The sequence below is a fragment of the Lathyrus oleraceus genome, chromosome 1, assembly GCF_024323335.1.
Source record: "Lathyrus oleraceus cultivar Zhongwan6 chromosome 1, CAAS_Psat_ZW6_1.0, whole genome shotgun sequence".
Lineage (NCBI taxonomy): Eukaryota > Viridiplantae > Streptophyta > Magnoliopsida > Fabales > Fabaceae > Lathyrus > Lathyrus oleraceus.
In genome coordinates this window covers 221,762,939-221,782,165 of record NC_066579.1, presented here as the reverse complement: position 1 = coordinate 221,782,165, position 19,227 = coordinate 221,762,939, and the positions used below count along the sequence as shown (strand labels likewise).

Genomic DNA, 19,227 nt, shown 5'->3' with positions numbered 1-19,227 from the left:
TCTAACCATCTCCTCTGTCTCATATTCAGCTCTTTCTGATCAAGCAAATACTTTAAACTTTTATGGTCACTGAAAACCTCAAATAGTTCTGACGGACTCGGTAATATCAGGATAGGAGCAGTAGTTAACCTTCTCTTTAACTCTTGGAAACCTTCTTCACATTTTGAGTCCCAAACAAACGCTTGCCCCTTTCTAGTCAACATCGTCAATGATAACGCCAACTTAGAAAATCCCTCAATGAACTTCCTATAATAACCAGCCAAACCAAGGAAACTTCGAATCTCAGCAACAGACTTCGGAGCTTCCCACTGAGATACCGCTTCTATCTTAGAAGGATCAACAGCAACACCACCTCTTGAAATCACATGACCAGGAAACTAACTTCTTCTAACCAACCACACCGGTGCACCCACGGTGACACACTCGAACGAATAAATTTCTATCCAACAGATCTTCCAACCGACTCTTCAATTCAGTTAACTCAACAGCAGACATACGGTACGGAGCCATCGACACCGGCCTAGTACCAGGTGCCAAATCAATCGAGAACTCAACTTCACGCTCTGGCGGTAATTTGTTCACTTCTTCAGGAAACACATCAGGAAATCACACACACAGGGCTAGATCACAATTCACCAGTTTATCTTTAGCCTCCAAAGTCGCTAACAGCATAAACAACTCTGCCCCATCTGCTACTGCCTCATTCACCCGCCTTGCTGACAGAAACAAACTCTTTCCTTCCTCAATCTCAGGAAAGATCACAGTTTTATCAAAACAATTGATATAGACTCGGTTAAACACCAACCAGTTCATACCCAGAATAACGTCAATCTGCACAAGTGGAAGACACACTAGGTCCATCCCCAAAGTCTCTACCAAAAATACTCAAAGGACAATTTAAACAAACTGAAGTAGTAGTCACTGAACCCTTCGCAGGAGTATCAATCACCATACTTCCATGCATTCAGATATCTCTAATTTAAGTTTCACCGCACAATCCAAAGATATAAAGGAATGAGTCGCACTAGTGTCAATAATAGCTACAAGAGAAAAGCCATTAATATAACACGTACCTCGGATCAAACGATCATCTGCAGAAGTCTCAGAACCCGATAAAGCAAAGACCTTGCCTTCCGACTGATTCTCTTCTTCGGCTTAGGACATTGTGGACTGATATGACCCACCTCTCCACAGTTGAAACAAGTCAGTCTTCAACCGGCACTCTGCAGCCAAGTGACCACCTTTGCCACACTTGAAACACTTCTTCTCAGCACTGGTACACTCATATAAACGATGTCCAGCCTGACCACATCTATAACACTTAGCAGGGGCACTGGAGTCTCCCCCACTAGGTCTCCTCATCCCACTCTGTCTCTGGAAACCTTTGCCAGCTGCATACGGTTTCCCACGATCATTCTGATTCTTGCTTGTATCGACACTCCATAACATAAACCCAACAAAATTACTCATCAAAATTAACTATAATATTACCCGACTCGCCCCGACGAATTTCATTAAATTCTGAGCAATTCGATTTTTCACTTTTCCCACAGTGTTAACCGGTTAACGCCCTGGGTTAACCGGTTAACGCAACACAGAACACGCTTTCTGGCAAAACTCAACAGTGTTAACCGGTTAACGCCCTGGGTTAACCGGTTAACGCAGACAGAACAGCAAATTTTTTTCACAACTCACAACAGTGTTAACGGTTAACGCCCTGGGTTAACCGGTTAACGCAAGCAAAACAGCAATACCCCACAATTCCTAACAGTGTTAACCGGTTAACACCCTGGGTTAACCGGTTAACGCAAGACAGAAAGCTGTTCCTGCGCTAACACGAAGCAGAATGCAGAATTATCCGCATTTTCCGCCGTTGGAGGACTTCCGGACCTCCGATTCCGATTCCGTAAAAAGCTATACGTTCGGGAAATCACAACTCACACAAATACAGATTCAATTACAGCTTTAACACAACTTATCCAACACAATTTTTTTCAGCATTCAACATCCCAATTAGGGTCAATTCAACGGTTTATCACTACCCATTACATGTTAACCCATAATACCCATTAAACGACGATAAACCCCCCTTACCTGAGTTAATCCGGCAATCCCTAAGCTCCAATCTTTTCCGTTCTTCAACCCTTGCTCTCTTGCTCTTCCTCTTTGCCCTTTTCTCCCTTTTCGGCCGCTTCTCTGTTTTTCACGTGAAACCCTTTCTTTACCAAAATGAAACTCTTTTCTTATTTCCAACTTATATACTTTCCAATAATTATTATTCCAATAATAATAATAATAATAATCCAATGCTTCCAATTATTTAATTAAATTAATAAATATAATATTAACTTAAATTAAATAATTATCTTATTTTTATCGGGGTGTTACAGGGGGGGGTCGTGTTGAGGAACACAACCGTTTTAGGAACACATCTAGCCCGTGTTCTTCTTGGATAATTACTATTTGGGAGTTTCGAGGGTCAATACGACCCATGTCAATTGACACGGCCAAGCTGTGTTGGTCACATATCTTTTGTACCGAGACTTTACTCGAACGCACGATTTTCCAGATTTTTCATTTCAATCTTGTCCGAAACTTCCTTATTAATTGACATCAACAAAAACACACAAAATGCATAAATGCGAAAAAAAATGATAAAAAGACACAATAAAACGGGAATAAAATAAGCTAAAAATACGCTGCAATAATCACTTATCATCCGCCATCACTGCCCGCCATAATGCAGTTCACTTCCAAGTTAATCAAAGTGACAACATCCACGTTGATTGGAATTTTTCTAAGTTTAGCTCTGTGCCTTTTGACCAGAGGTTACTTCATGCCATATGTTGTAAAAATATGCATAATTATGGTCAACAAAACAACTTTCACTATTTTTACCTCGACATTTTTTCTCTTCTTAGCCACCCTGGTATGGAAAGATGACAATGTCATTGTGATGCTCAAGTTGAACTTCTTCCCTGCGAGATTCCTCATTCGTCATCATAGTGTTCTTCTCATTCACCAAAAACATGAGTCATCCTTCATATAAAATAGAAAACGAATCAATCAGAATCAGCTAAAAACAAATAACATACACTCATGAGAGAAGCGTCTTACCCAAGAAACTCGTCAACTTAGGGTAATCCATCTAATGTCTAAATAGATCTTTAACCCACATGATACAAAATGATCAAAAAATTCAAATATTTCCCTCTTTGTCTCACCAAGTCAAGTTGGGTCATAATCTGTGATGGGAAGGGGTTCGTCCATCTAATTGTGTGGAGACCTATAAGACCCATTGTCCTCGTAGATAGCCTTAGGACATCAAGAACCACCTCTAACTCTAACAAATGTATCCTTTCAATTTTTGTAGTAGGAGGTATAAGGAGAAAGGAGATCCCACCTTGGGATGACGTTCATAGAAACCCATCGTCCATGGGTCACACATTTCATTTCGTAAAAAGAAAAGAAGATTTTAGTTGTGCGTGTGTGGCCGAGGACTTAGCAGACGATCTCAAATCCTCAAGAAAACATCGAATTATTTGAATGTAACTTAGAAGGGGCGATGTTAAGTATCCAAAGGATATCAAATTCAAATAGGGTAAAAAGGATACCAATCCCAAAGTCTTCAAAAATCCTGGTATAAAATTAGAAGTACTCATTCTCCACCCAATGAGGTCACCTCATGCAAACCTTTTCGCCCCAAACACAAGGCTCCAAGATGACGTCAATATGGTTATTAGTGTTAGACAATTCCAATATCACTTAAAAAAACCCCACCAAATCATCTTTAAGATAAATCAAATCTAGACTTATGACTTCATCGCAAAAGGAACATGAGGATAAGTTGAGAGCTCCATGATGAATTCAATAAAACCTGAGGAAGAAGACGCCAAATTATTATCATTATTACTAGACAAACTATAGGAAAAACTAAACATCCCCCTCTCCATACATTTCCAGTTCACCGTCCTCATTCCATGTTCTGAAGCTTGTAAGCATTGATTCCATAACTTATTTTCTCTGAAACGGTTTAGGGTTTTATGGCTCTCCCAAACGCATCACACTCCCAAATAAACACCATGACCAAGAAAAAGATAACTAGAAAGTAAAAAGGGAGCATGTATTACCTAAGACTTTTGGTAGTTGGAGAACGAGAGAAAAGGAAGAACGAGAGAAAAGGAAGATAAGTGAGCAGAAAGCGTTGAATGATTTTGTTGAGAAGTGAAAGTTGAAGTGGGTCTGAAGAGGAAAGGTTATTTTCTTATTTAAGGACGCAAGTGGCAAATAGAAAAGTAATCGTACTTGTTGTTAGTATCCTAGGGATATAAAGGTTAATGAAGAGTGTGGGTTCTCTGTGAGTCCCGATGCACTTAGAAATAATGAGGCTAACCTAAGTTATATCCCTAACGAAAATTGGAAGATCAAGAGACATCGAGGAATCAATCACAACATCAGAAAAGTGAGATAAACATGAGATGTGTTCTATATAAAGTATCTTACCCTTACACGTCTCATGCTTGGGTGGCTATGTACAATCTGGTATTTCACTTAAAGCATCTCGTCCTTACAAGCCTCATGCTTGAGGACTGTGTACAATACAATCTTTCACCTAAAGCATCTCGCCCTTACAAGCCTAATGCTTAAGGGACTGTGTACGATCCAATTTGTTTCCTTTCACCTAAATCATCTCGCCCTTAAAGACTCTTGCTTGATGGACTATGTACAATCCAATTTGTAGGGTTGGATCCGAACTCGGTCTCAATAGAGCACGCCCTCAATTTGAAGTCATACCATGGGGTAGGATTGAGTTAGGCCAAGTCAAAGCAGGCTTGCCCTGAGCCAACACACCTGACTTCCAACAGAGCATTCAAGGTGATTAATAGTCATTAAGGGTATGTCTCAGACAAAGAAGTAGGAGACTTGATTCTCATTAAATGGTCTTATGCCGACAAAGAGACATGAGTCTTAATGGTAAATCAATTAACTTTACGGACACCAAACATGTGAGATCATATATAAACTAACAAACCCATTAAAAAAGAAAGACACATACTTTTCACACGCTTCATACTTGAGAATCCGACTGCTACAATACTAGAGGATTTTCAATAAGTATATTTTACTTTAAGTGCACACTCTTAAATATTTTCTTTGACAAGATAATAACCTTTAATGTCTTTATTGATTTTTTATTTTACTTTAAAGAATGAAATAAATTAATGTGTTTATTGTTTGCGACAACAAGATAAGGGGCCAATTTGTTTTAGCTTTAAAAAAATGGATTTTTTCTTTGTATTTTTTAAAATGGATTCTACAAAAACATTTTTCAAAATATTACAAGTTTTTTTAAATTTATTTTTATAAATTAAAAGATTTAATTGTTCATTCTATAACATAAATATACATTATTGAAGATCAAAATATAATCAAAATCACAATTTTTTCAAAAAGTTGTATCTCAAAAATGATTTTTATGAAAAGCTATTTGAAATAGCTTCAAAATTAAGTGATTTTTTGAAATTTTGATATCCAAAAAATGTTTCGATAAAATGGTGAAATACTTAAAATAACATTTTAAGAATAACTATTCAAACCAAATTTTCATTTGAAGCTTTTATGAAAAAAAAATATAAATTTTTTTTATAATAAAATATGTAACACTATAAAAATCATTTTAAAAAAAAGGCAAAACAAACGGGTTCAAGATAACGTCCACATAAAATAAATTTCAAATATATAGCCTGCTTATATGTTAATTGTCCAGCAAAGCTTAGACTTTTCTTTTAGAGCCGGCCCCACCTTAGACTCTCCAAATTGAAACTTTTATATTTACGGCTGTCCGTTCCGGTAAGCAGTTATCTGTTTTTATTAATATCCCACCGGTTTATGACATGTGTCAATATTCTCGTGCCATGTAACGGTAATGATACATATTTCATTTAAACGTACTTTCAGTCGGTTTTAATTTCTATATACATAGTAGGTGTGCATCTAATGATGTGTTACGATAGTAATTAAAGAATATGACAACTCATATGTTTTCAAACACATTAAATAATGTAACATTGTTATAAATGAAAATAATGTATATAGTTCTTTTATATTGAAGGTAGATAAATTTTAATTTTTTCAATTTTTTTTTCATTCACAATTTTGGTGCTATTTTAAAATCTATAATTTTAGTTTTGTGATTTGGGAAACACATGAAAATTATGTAGCAATACATGCAAAATTCCAGGTAACAAATGTTGTAAGAGCCATTGAGAATTAAAAAAATCACTTGACAAAGTAATAAATACACCATTTTCTATATAAAAGTATTTGTCAAAGTTATTAGTCAAAATAATGTGCCATCCAAATTTTTAGCCATTATTAATCAAAATTAAGTTAAATATAGAACAAATCTGAATTTTTTTTGGCATTATTAGTCCAAACTAAGTCAAATATAGGTCATATTGTGTTCAAATTTTTTGTCATTATAGTTGGAAATCAATCATAATTTGTGGAGAATTTCTATCAATCTTGATTAACAAGATTGTTATCAACCACGCAATGACAATGAAAAGAAAAGAACGATTGAGAATGAAAGAAAAGAACGTTGGAAAAGAAGAAATATATTTTCTATAGAGTTTTTCTCTATGTCCACACCTGTGAAAAATTTATGTATTCACTTTGCTACTGAAAAATTATGTGAATACAATGTTATGAATTCTTATAAGAATAGGGGTTACTCCCTCTATTTATAGATTTAGGTTAGCTTACTCCCTAAGCCAACGCCCAAAACTATAAAACCCCAAAATAATTAACATTACTAAAATTAGGCCTAAGTCAAAATCTTGTATGAAGTAACATGCTTTGACACTTCGACACACTAATACAACTCGATACACTAGGTTATTCGACACATCCTTGTTATGTCGAGCAACCTGCTTTGACACAAGGAATTACAATTCAACACACCACCTAATTCATTGTGTCTAAACTATCTACATTCATCATAGCTCTTAGTCTTTTGAATACTTTGACATGCACTCCCTTCGTCATGATGTCTGCAATCTGATTCTCAGTTCTGCAGTGTTCCAAATTCATCTTCTTATCTGCTACCTACTCTCGAAGATAATGGAACCTCATTTTGATGTGCTTGGTTTGACCATGTGCTGTCGGATTCTTCGCTAGATGGATAGCTGACATGATGTCGATCTTCATGGTAATTTCTCCATGACTCTTCATTGTTGTCTCTTTGACCAGATTCACCATCCACGTTGCTTGACATGCACAAAGGGAAGCAACTATGTATTATGCTTCGCACGACGATAATGTCACTAGTGGCTCCTTTCTCGAACTCCAAACAACTAGTGCACCACCTAGCATAAACACATAGTCAGTTGTGGATTTTTGATCCTCAACATCACGACACCAACTTGAGTTGCTGTGTCCCACTAGTTTGCATTTTTTCCTTCATCAGTTGCAGGAAACAAAGTGTCATAGTCGAGAGTTCCTTTTAGATACCTTAGTATCTTCTTCGCCGCTGCTAGATGTGATACCTTTGACTTCTGCATGAATCTACTCATCATACCTACATTTTGTACTAAATCAGGCCTTGTGTGACAAAGGTATCAAAGTGACCCAATAAGTCTTCTATATTGGGTTGGGTCGACATCATCTTCATCTGAATCTTTCGACAATTGTAATTAGGGCTCAGTTGGAGTCGAAGTTGGGTTGTAATCTTGCATCTCAAATCTCTTGAGTATTTCGCTTGCATACCTTCTTTGATGCATCATCAAACCTCTACCACTCTTATAGAAGTGGATGCCAAGGAAATATGAAATGTCACCCAGATCTGACATTCAAATTCCTTGTTGAGATCACCTTTGAAGTCTTCGATCTCCTTCTTGCAGCTACCTATTATCAACAAGTCATCGACATAGAGACATAGTATAAGCTATTCACTCTTGCTTCTTCTTACATATACTCCATATTCAGTTGTGCACTTCATAAATTCCTTCTCCCTTAGAAAGTCATCTATCTTCTTGTTCCAAGCTCTTGGAGCTTGTTTAAGTCCGTACAAGGCTTTATGTAGCCTGTACACCTTTCTTTCTTCACCTTGTTTCACAAACCCAATTGGTTGTGCAACATAAACTTCTTCTTCTAAGGGGCCATTCAGGAATGCACATTTCACATCCATCTGACACATCTGCCAATTGTTCATGTTTTCTATACCAACAACCAACCTAATTGTTTTGATCCTAGCAACAGGTACAAAAACTTCGTCCAAGTCGACTCTTTCTTTCTGAAGAAATCTTTTCGCCACAAGTCTCGCCTTGTGTTGAGTCACTTCTCCTTTGGGATTCAACTTCACCTTATATACCCATTTCATGTTGTTTGCCTTCTTGTCTTGGGGCAATTCGACAAGTGACCAAGTGTTGTTGACTTCGATTGACTTCAATTCTTCATTCATTGCTTTCACCCACTTCAAATCTTTCAATGCCTCAGCTGCATTGATTGGTTCGACATCTGTGTAGAAAGCATAATGTACCAGTTCACCTTCTTCATTGACTACATCATCTGATGTAATCACACATTCTTGCAACCTTACGGGCATATGTCTTGTTCTTTGAGGTATGCTTGGGTCCGCTTCACCTCTGACTTCTTGTCGAACTTCTCTTTCGACTTCACTAGCTGGTTCATCCCATAAGATTCTCACTGAATCCTTCATAACATTCTTAGTCCAATCCCATTCCTTAAGCTCATCTATGATCACGTCCCTACTTATCAACATTTGCTTGTTCACTGGGTCTAACAACTCGTATCCTCCAGTCAAATGATATCCTATCAGGATCATCTGAATCAACTTATCATCATGTTTTATTTCCAAACACCTTCAAATGACTCAAGCTAGGCTTAACCTTAGACCAACATCTCCTGGAGTGATTCCTTCTATCTTCTTTCTCAGACATCTGTTCGTGATATATATTATAGTCGACACAGCTTCTCCCCATAATTATTGGGATAAATGCTTACCTTTCAACATACTTCTCACCATATTCATGATGATTCCATTCTTCCTTTTTGCGACTCCATTCTTCCATGGAGTGTAGGGTGGCACCACCTCATGCACGATCCCTTCTTTCACAGATAATATGTCGAAGTCTTTCGACACATATTCTCCACCACCATCAGTCCTCAACATTTTGAGCTTTTGACCTCTTTGTCTTTCGACCATAGAACTAAACTTGGAAAATACCTCGATCACTTCACTTTTCTTCTTGATCAGGTAAGCCCATAATTTTTGACTGAAATCATCTATGAATGTAACAAAGTATTTGTTACCTCCAGTCGAATCCACCTGGATAGGACCACATACATCAGAGTATATGACTTCAAGAGTTCCCTTTGACCTGCTTCCTGTATCCTTACTTAAGTTGTTCTTGTGTTGCTTCTCCTGCACACATTCTTCACACACTTCGTTTGGAATGTCGATTTTTGATAATCCTTAAACCATATTTCTTCTCTTCAAATCTATGATGTCTTTGAAATTGAGACGGCCATGTCTATAATGCCATATCCATTCACCTTTGCTGGTTGTTGTTGGAAGGCATTTATGCTCCATCACGTTAAGCTCAATCTTGAAGGTTCTATTCTGAGACATTGAAGCCTTCAAGATTAACCTTCCATTTGAGTCGAGAACTCTCATCATCTTTTCTTTTATCGACACTTTGTAGTTCTTTTCAACTAATTACGCTATGCTGAGAAAATTACTCTTCATGCCTGGTATGTACAACACATTTGAAATTACTGACCTCTTGTCATCTTTCCTCATAATCAGAACATCACCAACACCTTCTTCAGCTGTTGGAGTATTGTCATTTGCAAATTTCACCATGTTCTTCATTGAGGGTTTTATGTTGACAAACCAATCTTTCCTTCCAGAAATGTGTGGTGAGCATCTTGAGTCCAAGTACCACTGGTCCTTGAATCTCTTTTCATCCCTCGTTATAACCATCAACAACATCTCTTCTTCTTCATATTTCACCAGCTTTGCATCAATTTCTTGATTCTTCTACTTTTCTAGACAATCACTAGAATAGTGACCATGCTTCTTAAAGTTGTAACACTGAATGTGATTCTTGTCTGGCTTTCGAACACCACCTCTTCCTCAACCTGCAACACCACCTCTTTGGTTGCCTTGGTTCTAGGATTTTCTCTGATTCAACCAGTTTCCTTCTTGCTAATTTTGACCAGTCGAATTGTTGTAGCCTCCTCTGGCTTTGTTTCCATTCCAGCTTCCTTTGCCTTTCCTTTCTTTTGTTGATTGTGCTTGCAAAGCCACATCACTCTTTGATTTTCCTGCAACTCTTTCAATCGTTCTTTGTTCATGAGATTTAAGCATCCCTTGAAGCTCTTCCTTTGTTAGTTTTGACAAATCTTTCGACTCCTTTATGGCTACTACCATGTGGTCGAACGTTGGAGCCAACAACCTCAAGATCTTTCCAATAACAGATCTTGATGTCAACACTTCTCCATATACCTTGATTTGATTCACCAGTTTCATAACCTTAGTAAAGAAATCAATTATGCTTTCATTGTCTTCCATATGAAGCAATTCATACATCCTTTCGTGAGTTTGTAACCTCACCTCTTTCACCTTCTCCGCGCCTCCAAACGACTTCTCCAGAATTTTCCATGCTTCTTTCGATGACTCTACATCACTAACCTTTTCAAAGTTATCTGGATCAACACATTGATGGATTATAAAGAGAGCTTTATAATCTTTGTTTTTCAATTCTTTATTTGCAGCCCTTTCTTGATCTGTCGTGTTTTCTGCAAGCGTTGTTACTCTTTCCTTCATAAGATCCCAAAGATCTTGATAACAGAACAAAACCTTTATCTTCTTACACTAATTCTCATGATTATTGTTCTTTAGAATCAGAATATTCGTTGGAAAATTCCTGTTTGGATGATTCATTTCCATCGTGTTTTTCTTCCCACGAATCCCTCAAACTGGAGCTCTGATACTAGATGTTGGAAATCCACCACAACCTATGGAAATTTTCTATCAATCTTGATGTAAAAGATTGTTAGCAACCATGCAATGACAATGAAAAGAAAAGAACGATTGGGAAAGAAAGAAAATAACATTGGAGAATAAGAAGTATATTTTCTACAGAGTTTTTCTCTCTGCCCGCAACTTGTGGAAAATTTCTTTATTCACTTTGCAACTGTAAAATTCTATAAATACAATGCTATGAGTTTGTCATGTCCCAAAATTCGCCTTACCCTTCACATAATCATATAGGTCAATAATTCCAAACATTTTGCATATCATCCGCATACATTCATCTCATTTGAATAAGCATGGTTCACCACAAAGAGACACGTGACTTGAATTCATGTGTTCCTGGTGCATGAGTGGTTCGATTTTCATTCATTTGATTGGTGGAATTGAAATTCAATTTTAGAAATCATTTCATCTCTTTTAAATTAGTCCTAGGCGGTGCATTATATTCAATTTGATTTTTAACGCCAGGTTGACTTTCAAGTAAAATCGATCTTTGGGTTTTTGATTCAATTTTAGGTTTGCATCATTTTAAAAATAGTTATGTCGGTTTCAATTCAATTTTAGATTCTTAATCTTTTTTTAGACCATTCTCATTCTTTTATTTTAAGCCCATTAAACATGGCCCGTTTAATCATCCTACCAAACAATCCATTTTTAATTTGATCCATAATTTCTAAACCCATCCTCCAAAAATCCAAATCCTTTTTATTTTATAATCCAAATTTCCATAATCCACATGTGAAATCCAATCCAGATTTAATCCATTTTAATTTCGTAAACCATTTTTAAAAAAATAATATCCAATTTAACATCCAAATCCGATTTTTCATTTTTTACCAATCCACTCCCATTTCTATTCATGTACATATACACACCCAAATAATAATAAATAAGTAAGCGGACAAAACCAAAGTTGCTACATTCCCAAGCCAGCATTACCGCAAAAAGCTCCAAAGTGCCGCCAAACGCCTAGCCAGCAAGGATAAAGCTGCAGCTGAAATTTCAGCCAGCAATGAAAAAGAAGTGAAAGCCAAAAAAGCTGAAAACAAGCTGCAGTACGTAAGCGAACAAGCCACGAAATGCTATAGCTACCACAAGCTACGCACGCACAACCAATGTCGCACGCCAGCATAACCACACTACAACAAATGGCGCGCCAAAACTCCAAACTCAAAGCTACTGCACAAGCTTAACAACGGCGACGCTGACATAATTAACCAAAACGATAACTGAAAAAACCTGCCTAAAAACCAGTTAGAACTTTCCTCCAACTAACCGCTAACAAACTAACGAAAATGCAGCAACTAACGGTAAGTATAACGGTTAACAAATTTAAGTTGAGAGGAGTTAACAAAGTTAACAAAAATCACACCTCAAAAATCCTATAAAGGTGAGTCTTCATCGATGGCAGCGGGAGCTTTTTGATTCTTCACTGAAAACTCGGAGTTGAGATCTCCCATTTTCTTCACTTTTTGATTCCTCTCTCCACCTTCCAATCTTCGCCCTCACAAACCAGTCACCACCACCGCATATGAACCGCAACAACCATTGCACTGCAAAATCCTAACCAAAATCTCAAAGAAGGGAAAGAGCTCAACAAAAAGTTGTTACGTTCATCACATAATTGAAGCTCGCAGGAGGAGAAAGATTCACAAAAAAGATCGGAGGGAGTTTTTTCAGTCGCAAACCTTCATCACCATCACCTTCTTCTTCTTCATCCCCCAAACCGTTACAAACTCTCATCTCCGTTCCGAATCTTCTGGCACACCATACGTAACCTTGTCGTCAATTTTTGTAAATCACCTTCGTCGCCGCTTCGAGAAATCGAGCAACAACAACGCGGAGCCTCTGTTGAAAACGGCAAAGCGATCCACTACGGCGAGACGCCGATAAACAGAAACATAAGATTGGAACGGAATTAAAGCAGAAGCCTAAGAGCACGAAGCCGCTCTCGGTCTCGAAAGTGCACAATCCGAACCGGAGACGGCGGCGCTTTGGCGACGACGCGCTGGTGACGATAAGTTGTGACGACGTTGCGTAGGCCATTCCACTCTGGCGACGGTGGCGCTTTGGCGACAACGCACGATGGATAAGCGACCATGTCCCGTCCCTCCGGTGACACTATGACAACGACGACGTACGGTTGTTACACCAGTAGTTTCCGTTCATGAACTTTTTGACTCCTGAAGGTGCGTTTCGGTTTCCTTCATTGTTCTGAGAGTTTTCCTGGATTGCTTGGATTGTGATTTTGGAGTATCGGGCTTTTCTCCCAAGAAACTATGGCTCAATGTCCAAGCTATCCATTCATACACTCCACAACCAGTACACTCCCTGGCGTTTGGGCCAGGAACAATCCCAAATCCAAGGTCCATTCTGGATAATTAATAGAGATAATCCTAGGATTAATTGGAATAATTAGTTATTAGGATAGTTAACAGTAATTAGGATAACTAATGATAATTAGGATAAAACTAGTTATATATAATAATGATTAGATTAACATTAGGATACCGTTGAGTTTTAGGATTAGTTAGGATATAAGTAGTCTAATTAGGATATAATAATTAGATTAGAACTAGAAATACTTTTAGAATTGTTTTAGAGTTTTACTATAATTAGATATTAATTAGATTAATTGTCTAGAGTTTAGAATTGTTAATTGTTTAGGTTCAATTTTTTAATTGTTTAGAATTGATTTGATTTTGGTAATTGGTTAGATTAAATTAGATTTGTTGATAATTAGAATTGATTTTGATAATTGGTTAATTATAGAATCTTATTTCTTGCTATTATTAGTTAATAATTCTCTTATAACTTTTCTTTTGATTTTGATTAATCTTAACATCTAACAATTAATTTCTAAATTCTTTAATTTCCACATTCTAACTTCTAACTCTTTTAATCTTGTGTCTAACTTTTAATTTCCGCTCCTAACGTTTAATTTTTGTCATTTACCTTATGTTGCTTTTATTTTGCTTTTTATCATATTGTACATCATTCATCTCATTCTAAAATGAATCTAAAAATGGTGAAGACTTAAAACAGACAAAAATAAGAAAATTCCCTTAGCATGTAATGGACATGGGATTGGACTTTGAGATTGTTGTTAGGACCTTTGCAAAAGACCTTGGACAATTATTCAACCCTAACATGGAAGGAGCATTCAAGAATTCAAGACTTGTAATCTTTTATGTGATTTCTAGTTTAGGACACAATTGCACACACACGGCTTTCTCTTGGGCTACCTGACAATGAGATCTTTTATTTCCGCACCTCCCTTGTACTTTACATGAACCCTATCCTCTTTCCGATGTACACATTTACTTGCTTTCTTTTATTGCTTGCTAGTTACTCCTTAGGCATTAGGAACGCTCATCATTTCGTAATCAATAATCAAACCATTGATCCAACGTCAAGCGATCTTTTCTCAAATCAAAAACAATAAACAAACCCTTGATCCAACGTCAAGCGGTCTTTTCAAATTAAACTCAAAAACACAATAAATGGCAATTAGGATCGTACGTCATGAGCCTTAAGCGATAAAGAAGGGATGAGACTGGAGCTTTCCTACACTCATTCTGAATGCTTCGAACACAAGATGTTTGGCTTGGTAGTTTGAGGTACTCACCTTTATCCATAGTCTTTAGTGCAATCCGAAATCAATAACAATTTCTCAAAACATAAAAACAACTCAACTCATTCAAACCTTTTGTTTGAGCCTTAGGGCGACACACTCGAAAACCCTTCTTCAAGGTAATAAAATCAACAAAACAAACAAATAATTTTAAACCCATGAACTACGAAAGCTCTGATTTCTCGCTTCAACAAGTGAGCATACGTAGGCACGAGGATCTATCCCTTGGCGAGCACACTAATTTAAAATCTACCTCCACTCCGCAAACCTTTGGCAAGCAAGCATTCGATAAACAACACACACTTAAGCATAAACATCCTAGATGGTTCCCATGGAATACCATGAATGTGAGGGGTGCTAATACCTTCCCCTTGCATAACCGACTTCCGAACCTATTCGTGGTTGTGATGACCATTCTTTGGGGTTTTCTCGATAATTTCCCATTCCTTTGGAATAAATAACAACCGATGGCGACTCTGTATTTTTTGCGTAGCGACAGCTGGCGACTCTGCTGGAAGGAGCATTCAAGAATTCAAGACTTGTAATCTTTTATGTGATTTCTAGTTTAGGACACAATTGCACACACACGGCTTTCTCTTGGGCTACCTGACAATGAGATCTTTTATTTCCGCACCTCCCTTGTACTTTATATGAACCCTATCCCCTTTCCGATGTACACATTTACTTGCTTTCTTTTATTGCTTGCTAGTTACTCCTTAGGCATTAGGAACGCTCATCATTTCGTAATCAATAATCAAACCATTGATCCAACGTCAAGCGATCTTCTCTCAAACCAAAAACAATAAACAAACCCTTGATCCAACGTCAAGCGGTCTTTTCAAATCAAACTCAAAAACACAATAAATGGCAATTAGGATCGTACGTCATGAGCCTTAAGCGATAAAGAAGGGATGAGACTGGAGCTTTCCTACACTCATTCTGAATGCTTCGAACACAAGATGTTTGGCTTGGTAGTTTGAGGTACTCACCTTTATCCATAGTCTTTAGTGCAATCCGAAATCAATAACAATTTCTCAAAACATAAAAACAACTCAACTCATTCAAACCTTTTGTTTGAGCCTTAGGGCGACACACTCGAAAACCCTTCTTCAAGGTAATAAAATCAACAAAACAAACAAATAATTTTAAACCCACGAACTACGAAAGCTCTGATTTCTCGCTTCAACAAGTGAGCATACGTAGGCACGAGGATCTATCCCTTGGCGAGCACACTAATTTAAAATCTACCTCCACTCCGCGAACCTTTGGCAAGCAAGCATTCGATAAACAACACACACTTAAGCATAAACATCCTAGATGGTTCCCATGGAATACCATGGATGTGAGGGGTGATAATACCTTCCCCTTGCGTAACCGACATCCGAACCTATTCGTGGTTGCGATGACCATTCTTTGGGGTTTTCTCGATAATTTCCCATTCCTTTGGAATAAATAAAAACCGATGGCGACTCTGTATTTTTTGCGTAGCGACAGCTGGCGACTCTGCTGGAAGGAGCATTCAAGAATTCAAGACATGTAATCTTTTATGTGATTTCTAGTTTAGGACACAATTGCACACACACGGCTTTCTCTTGGGCTACCTGACAATGAGATCTTTTATTTCCGCACCTCCCTTGTACTTTACATGAACCCTATCCCCTTTCCGATGTACACATTTACTTGCTTTCTTTTATTGCTTGCTAGTTACTCCTTAGGCATTAGGAACGCTCATCATTTCGTAATCAATATTCAAACCATTGATCCAACGTCAAACGATCTTTTCTCAAACCAAAAACAATAAACAAACCCCTAATCCAACGTCAAGCGGTCTTTTCAAATCAAACTCAAAAACACAATAAATGGCAATTAGGATCGTACGTCATGAGCCTTAAGCGATAAAGAAGGGATGAGACTGGAGCTTTCCTACACTCATTCTGAATGCTTCGAACACAAGATGTTTTGCTTGGTAGTTTGAGGTACTCGCCTTTATCCATAGTCTTTAGTGCAATCCGAAATCAATAACAATTTCACAAAACATAAAAACAACTCAACTCATTCAAACCTTTTGTTTGAGCCTTAGGGCGACACACTCGAAAACCCTTCTTCAAGGTAATAAAATCAACAAAACAAACAAATAATTTTAAACCCACGAACTACCAAAGCTCTGATTTCTCGCTTCAACAAGTGAGCATACGTAGGCACGAGGATCTATCCCTTGGCGAGCACACTAATTTAAAATCTACCTCCACTCCGCGAACCTTTGGCAAGCAAGCATTCGATAAACAACACACACTTAAGCATAAACATCCTAGATGGTTCCCATGGAATACCATGGATGTGAGGGGTGATAATACCTTCCCCTTGCGTAACCGACATCCGAACCTATTCGTGGTTGCGATGACCATTCTTTGGGGTTTTCTCGATAATTTCTCATTCCTTTGGAATAAATAAAAACCGATGGCGACTCTGTATTTTTTGCGTAGCGACAGCTGGCGACTCTGCTGGAAGGAGCATTCAAGAATTCAAGACATGTAATCTTTTATGTGATTTCTAGTTTAGGACACAATTGCACACACACGGCTTTCTCTTGGGCTACCTGACAATGAGATCTTTTATTTCCGCACCTCCCTTGTACTTTACATGAACCCTATCCCCTTTCCGATGTACACATTTACTTGCTTTCTTTTATTGCTTGCTAGTTACTCCTTAGGCATTAGGAACGCTCATCATTTCGTAATCAATATTCAAACCATTGATCCAACGTCAAACGATCTTTTCTCAAATAAAAAACAATAAACAAACCCCTAATCCAACGTCAAGCGGTCTTTTCAAATCAAACTCAAAAACACAATAAATGGCAATTAGGATCGTACGTCATGAGCCTTAAGCGATAAAGAAGGGATGAGACTGGAGCTTTCCTACACTCATTCTGAATGCTTCGAACACAAGATGTTTGGCTTGGTAGTTTGAGGTACTCGCCTTTATCCATAGTCTTTAGTGCAATCCGAAATCAATAACAATTTCTCAAAACATAAAAACAACTCAACTCATTCAAACCTTTTGTTTGAGCCTTAGGGCGAAACACTCGAAAACCCTTCTTCAAGGTAATAAAATCAACAAAACAAACAAATAATTTTAAACCCACGAACTACGAAAGCTCTGATTTCTCGCTTCAACAAGTGAGCATACGTAGGCACGAGGATCTATCCCTTGGCGAGCACACTAATTTAAAATCTACCTCCACTCCGCAAACCTTTGGTAAGCAAGCATTCGATAAACAACACACACTTAAGCATAAACATCCTAGATGGTTCCCATGGAATACCATGGATGTGAGGGGTGCTAATACCTTCCCCTTGCATAACCGACTTCCGAACCTATTCGTGGTTGCGATGACCATTCTTTGGGGTTTTCTCGATAATTTCCCATTCCTTTGGAATAAATAAAAACCGATGGCGACTCTGTATTTTTTGCGTAGCGACAGCTGGCGACTCTGATGGAAGGAGCATTCAAGAATTCAAGACTTGTAATCTTTTATGTGATTTCTAGTTTAGGACACAATTGCACACACACGGCTTTCTCTTGGGCTACCTGACAATGAGATCTTTTATTTCCGCACCTCCCTTGTACTTTACATGAACCCTATCCCCTTTCCGATGTACACATTTACTTGCTTTCTTTTATTGCTTGCTAGTTACTCCTTAGGCGTTAGGAACGCTCATCATTTCGTAATCAATAATCAAACCATTGATCCAACGTCAAGCGATCTTTTCTCAAATCAAAAACAATAAACAAACCCTTGATCCAACGTCAAGCGGTCTTTTCAAATCAAACTCAAAAACACAATAAATGGCAATTAGGATCGTACGTCATGAGCCTTAAGCGATAAAGAAGGGATGAGACTGGAGCTTTCCTACACTCATTCTGAATGCTTCGAACACAAGATGTTTGGCTTGGTAGTTTGAGGTACTCACCTTTATCCATAGTCTTTAGTGCAATCCGAAATCAATAACAATTTCTCAAAACATAAAAACAACTCAACTCATTCAAACCTTTTGTTTGAGCCTTAGGGCGAAACACTCGAAAACCCTTCTTCTAGGTAATAAAATCAACAAAACAAACAAATAATTTTAAACCCACGAACTACGAAAGCTCTGATTTCTCGCTTCAACAAGTGAGCATACGTAGGCACGAGGATCTATCCCTTGGCGAGCACACTAATTTAAAATCTACCTCCACTCCGCAAACCTTTGGCAAGCAAGCATTCGATAAACAACACACACTTAAGCATAAACATCCTAGATGGTTCCCATGGAATACCATGGATGTGAGGGGTGCTAATACCTTCCCCTTGCATAACCGACTTCCGAACCTATTCGTGGTTGCGATGACCATTCTTTGGGGTTTTCTCGATAATTTCCCATTCCTTTGGAATAAATAAAAACCGATGGCGACTATGTATTTTTTGCGTAGCGACAGCTGGCGACTCTGATGGAAGGAGCATTCAAGAATTCAAGACTTGTAATCTTTT

The 19,227-nt window shown here is 37.8% G+C and overlaps 1 long non-coding RNA gene across 2 annotated transcripts; it reads right to left on the bottom strand.

Moving 5' to 3' along the window:
* Positions 1–11,866: 11,866 nt before the first annotated feature.
* Positions 11,867–13,533, bottom strand: LOC127128437 (uncharacterized). 2 transcript variants are annotated; one of them, XR_007805900.1, is made up of 2 exons: positions 12,435–13,533; positions 11,867–12,305 (listed from the first exon to the last, which is right to left on the bottom strand). It is a non-coding gene; the product is annotated as an uncharacterized LOC127128437 (long non-coding RNA). The 2 variants fall into 2 exon arrangements; XR_007805902.1 differs by having other exon boundaries at positions 11,867–12,301.
* Positions 13,534–19,227: the final 5,694 nt, after the last annotated feature.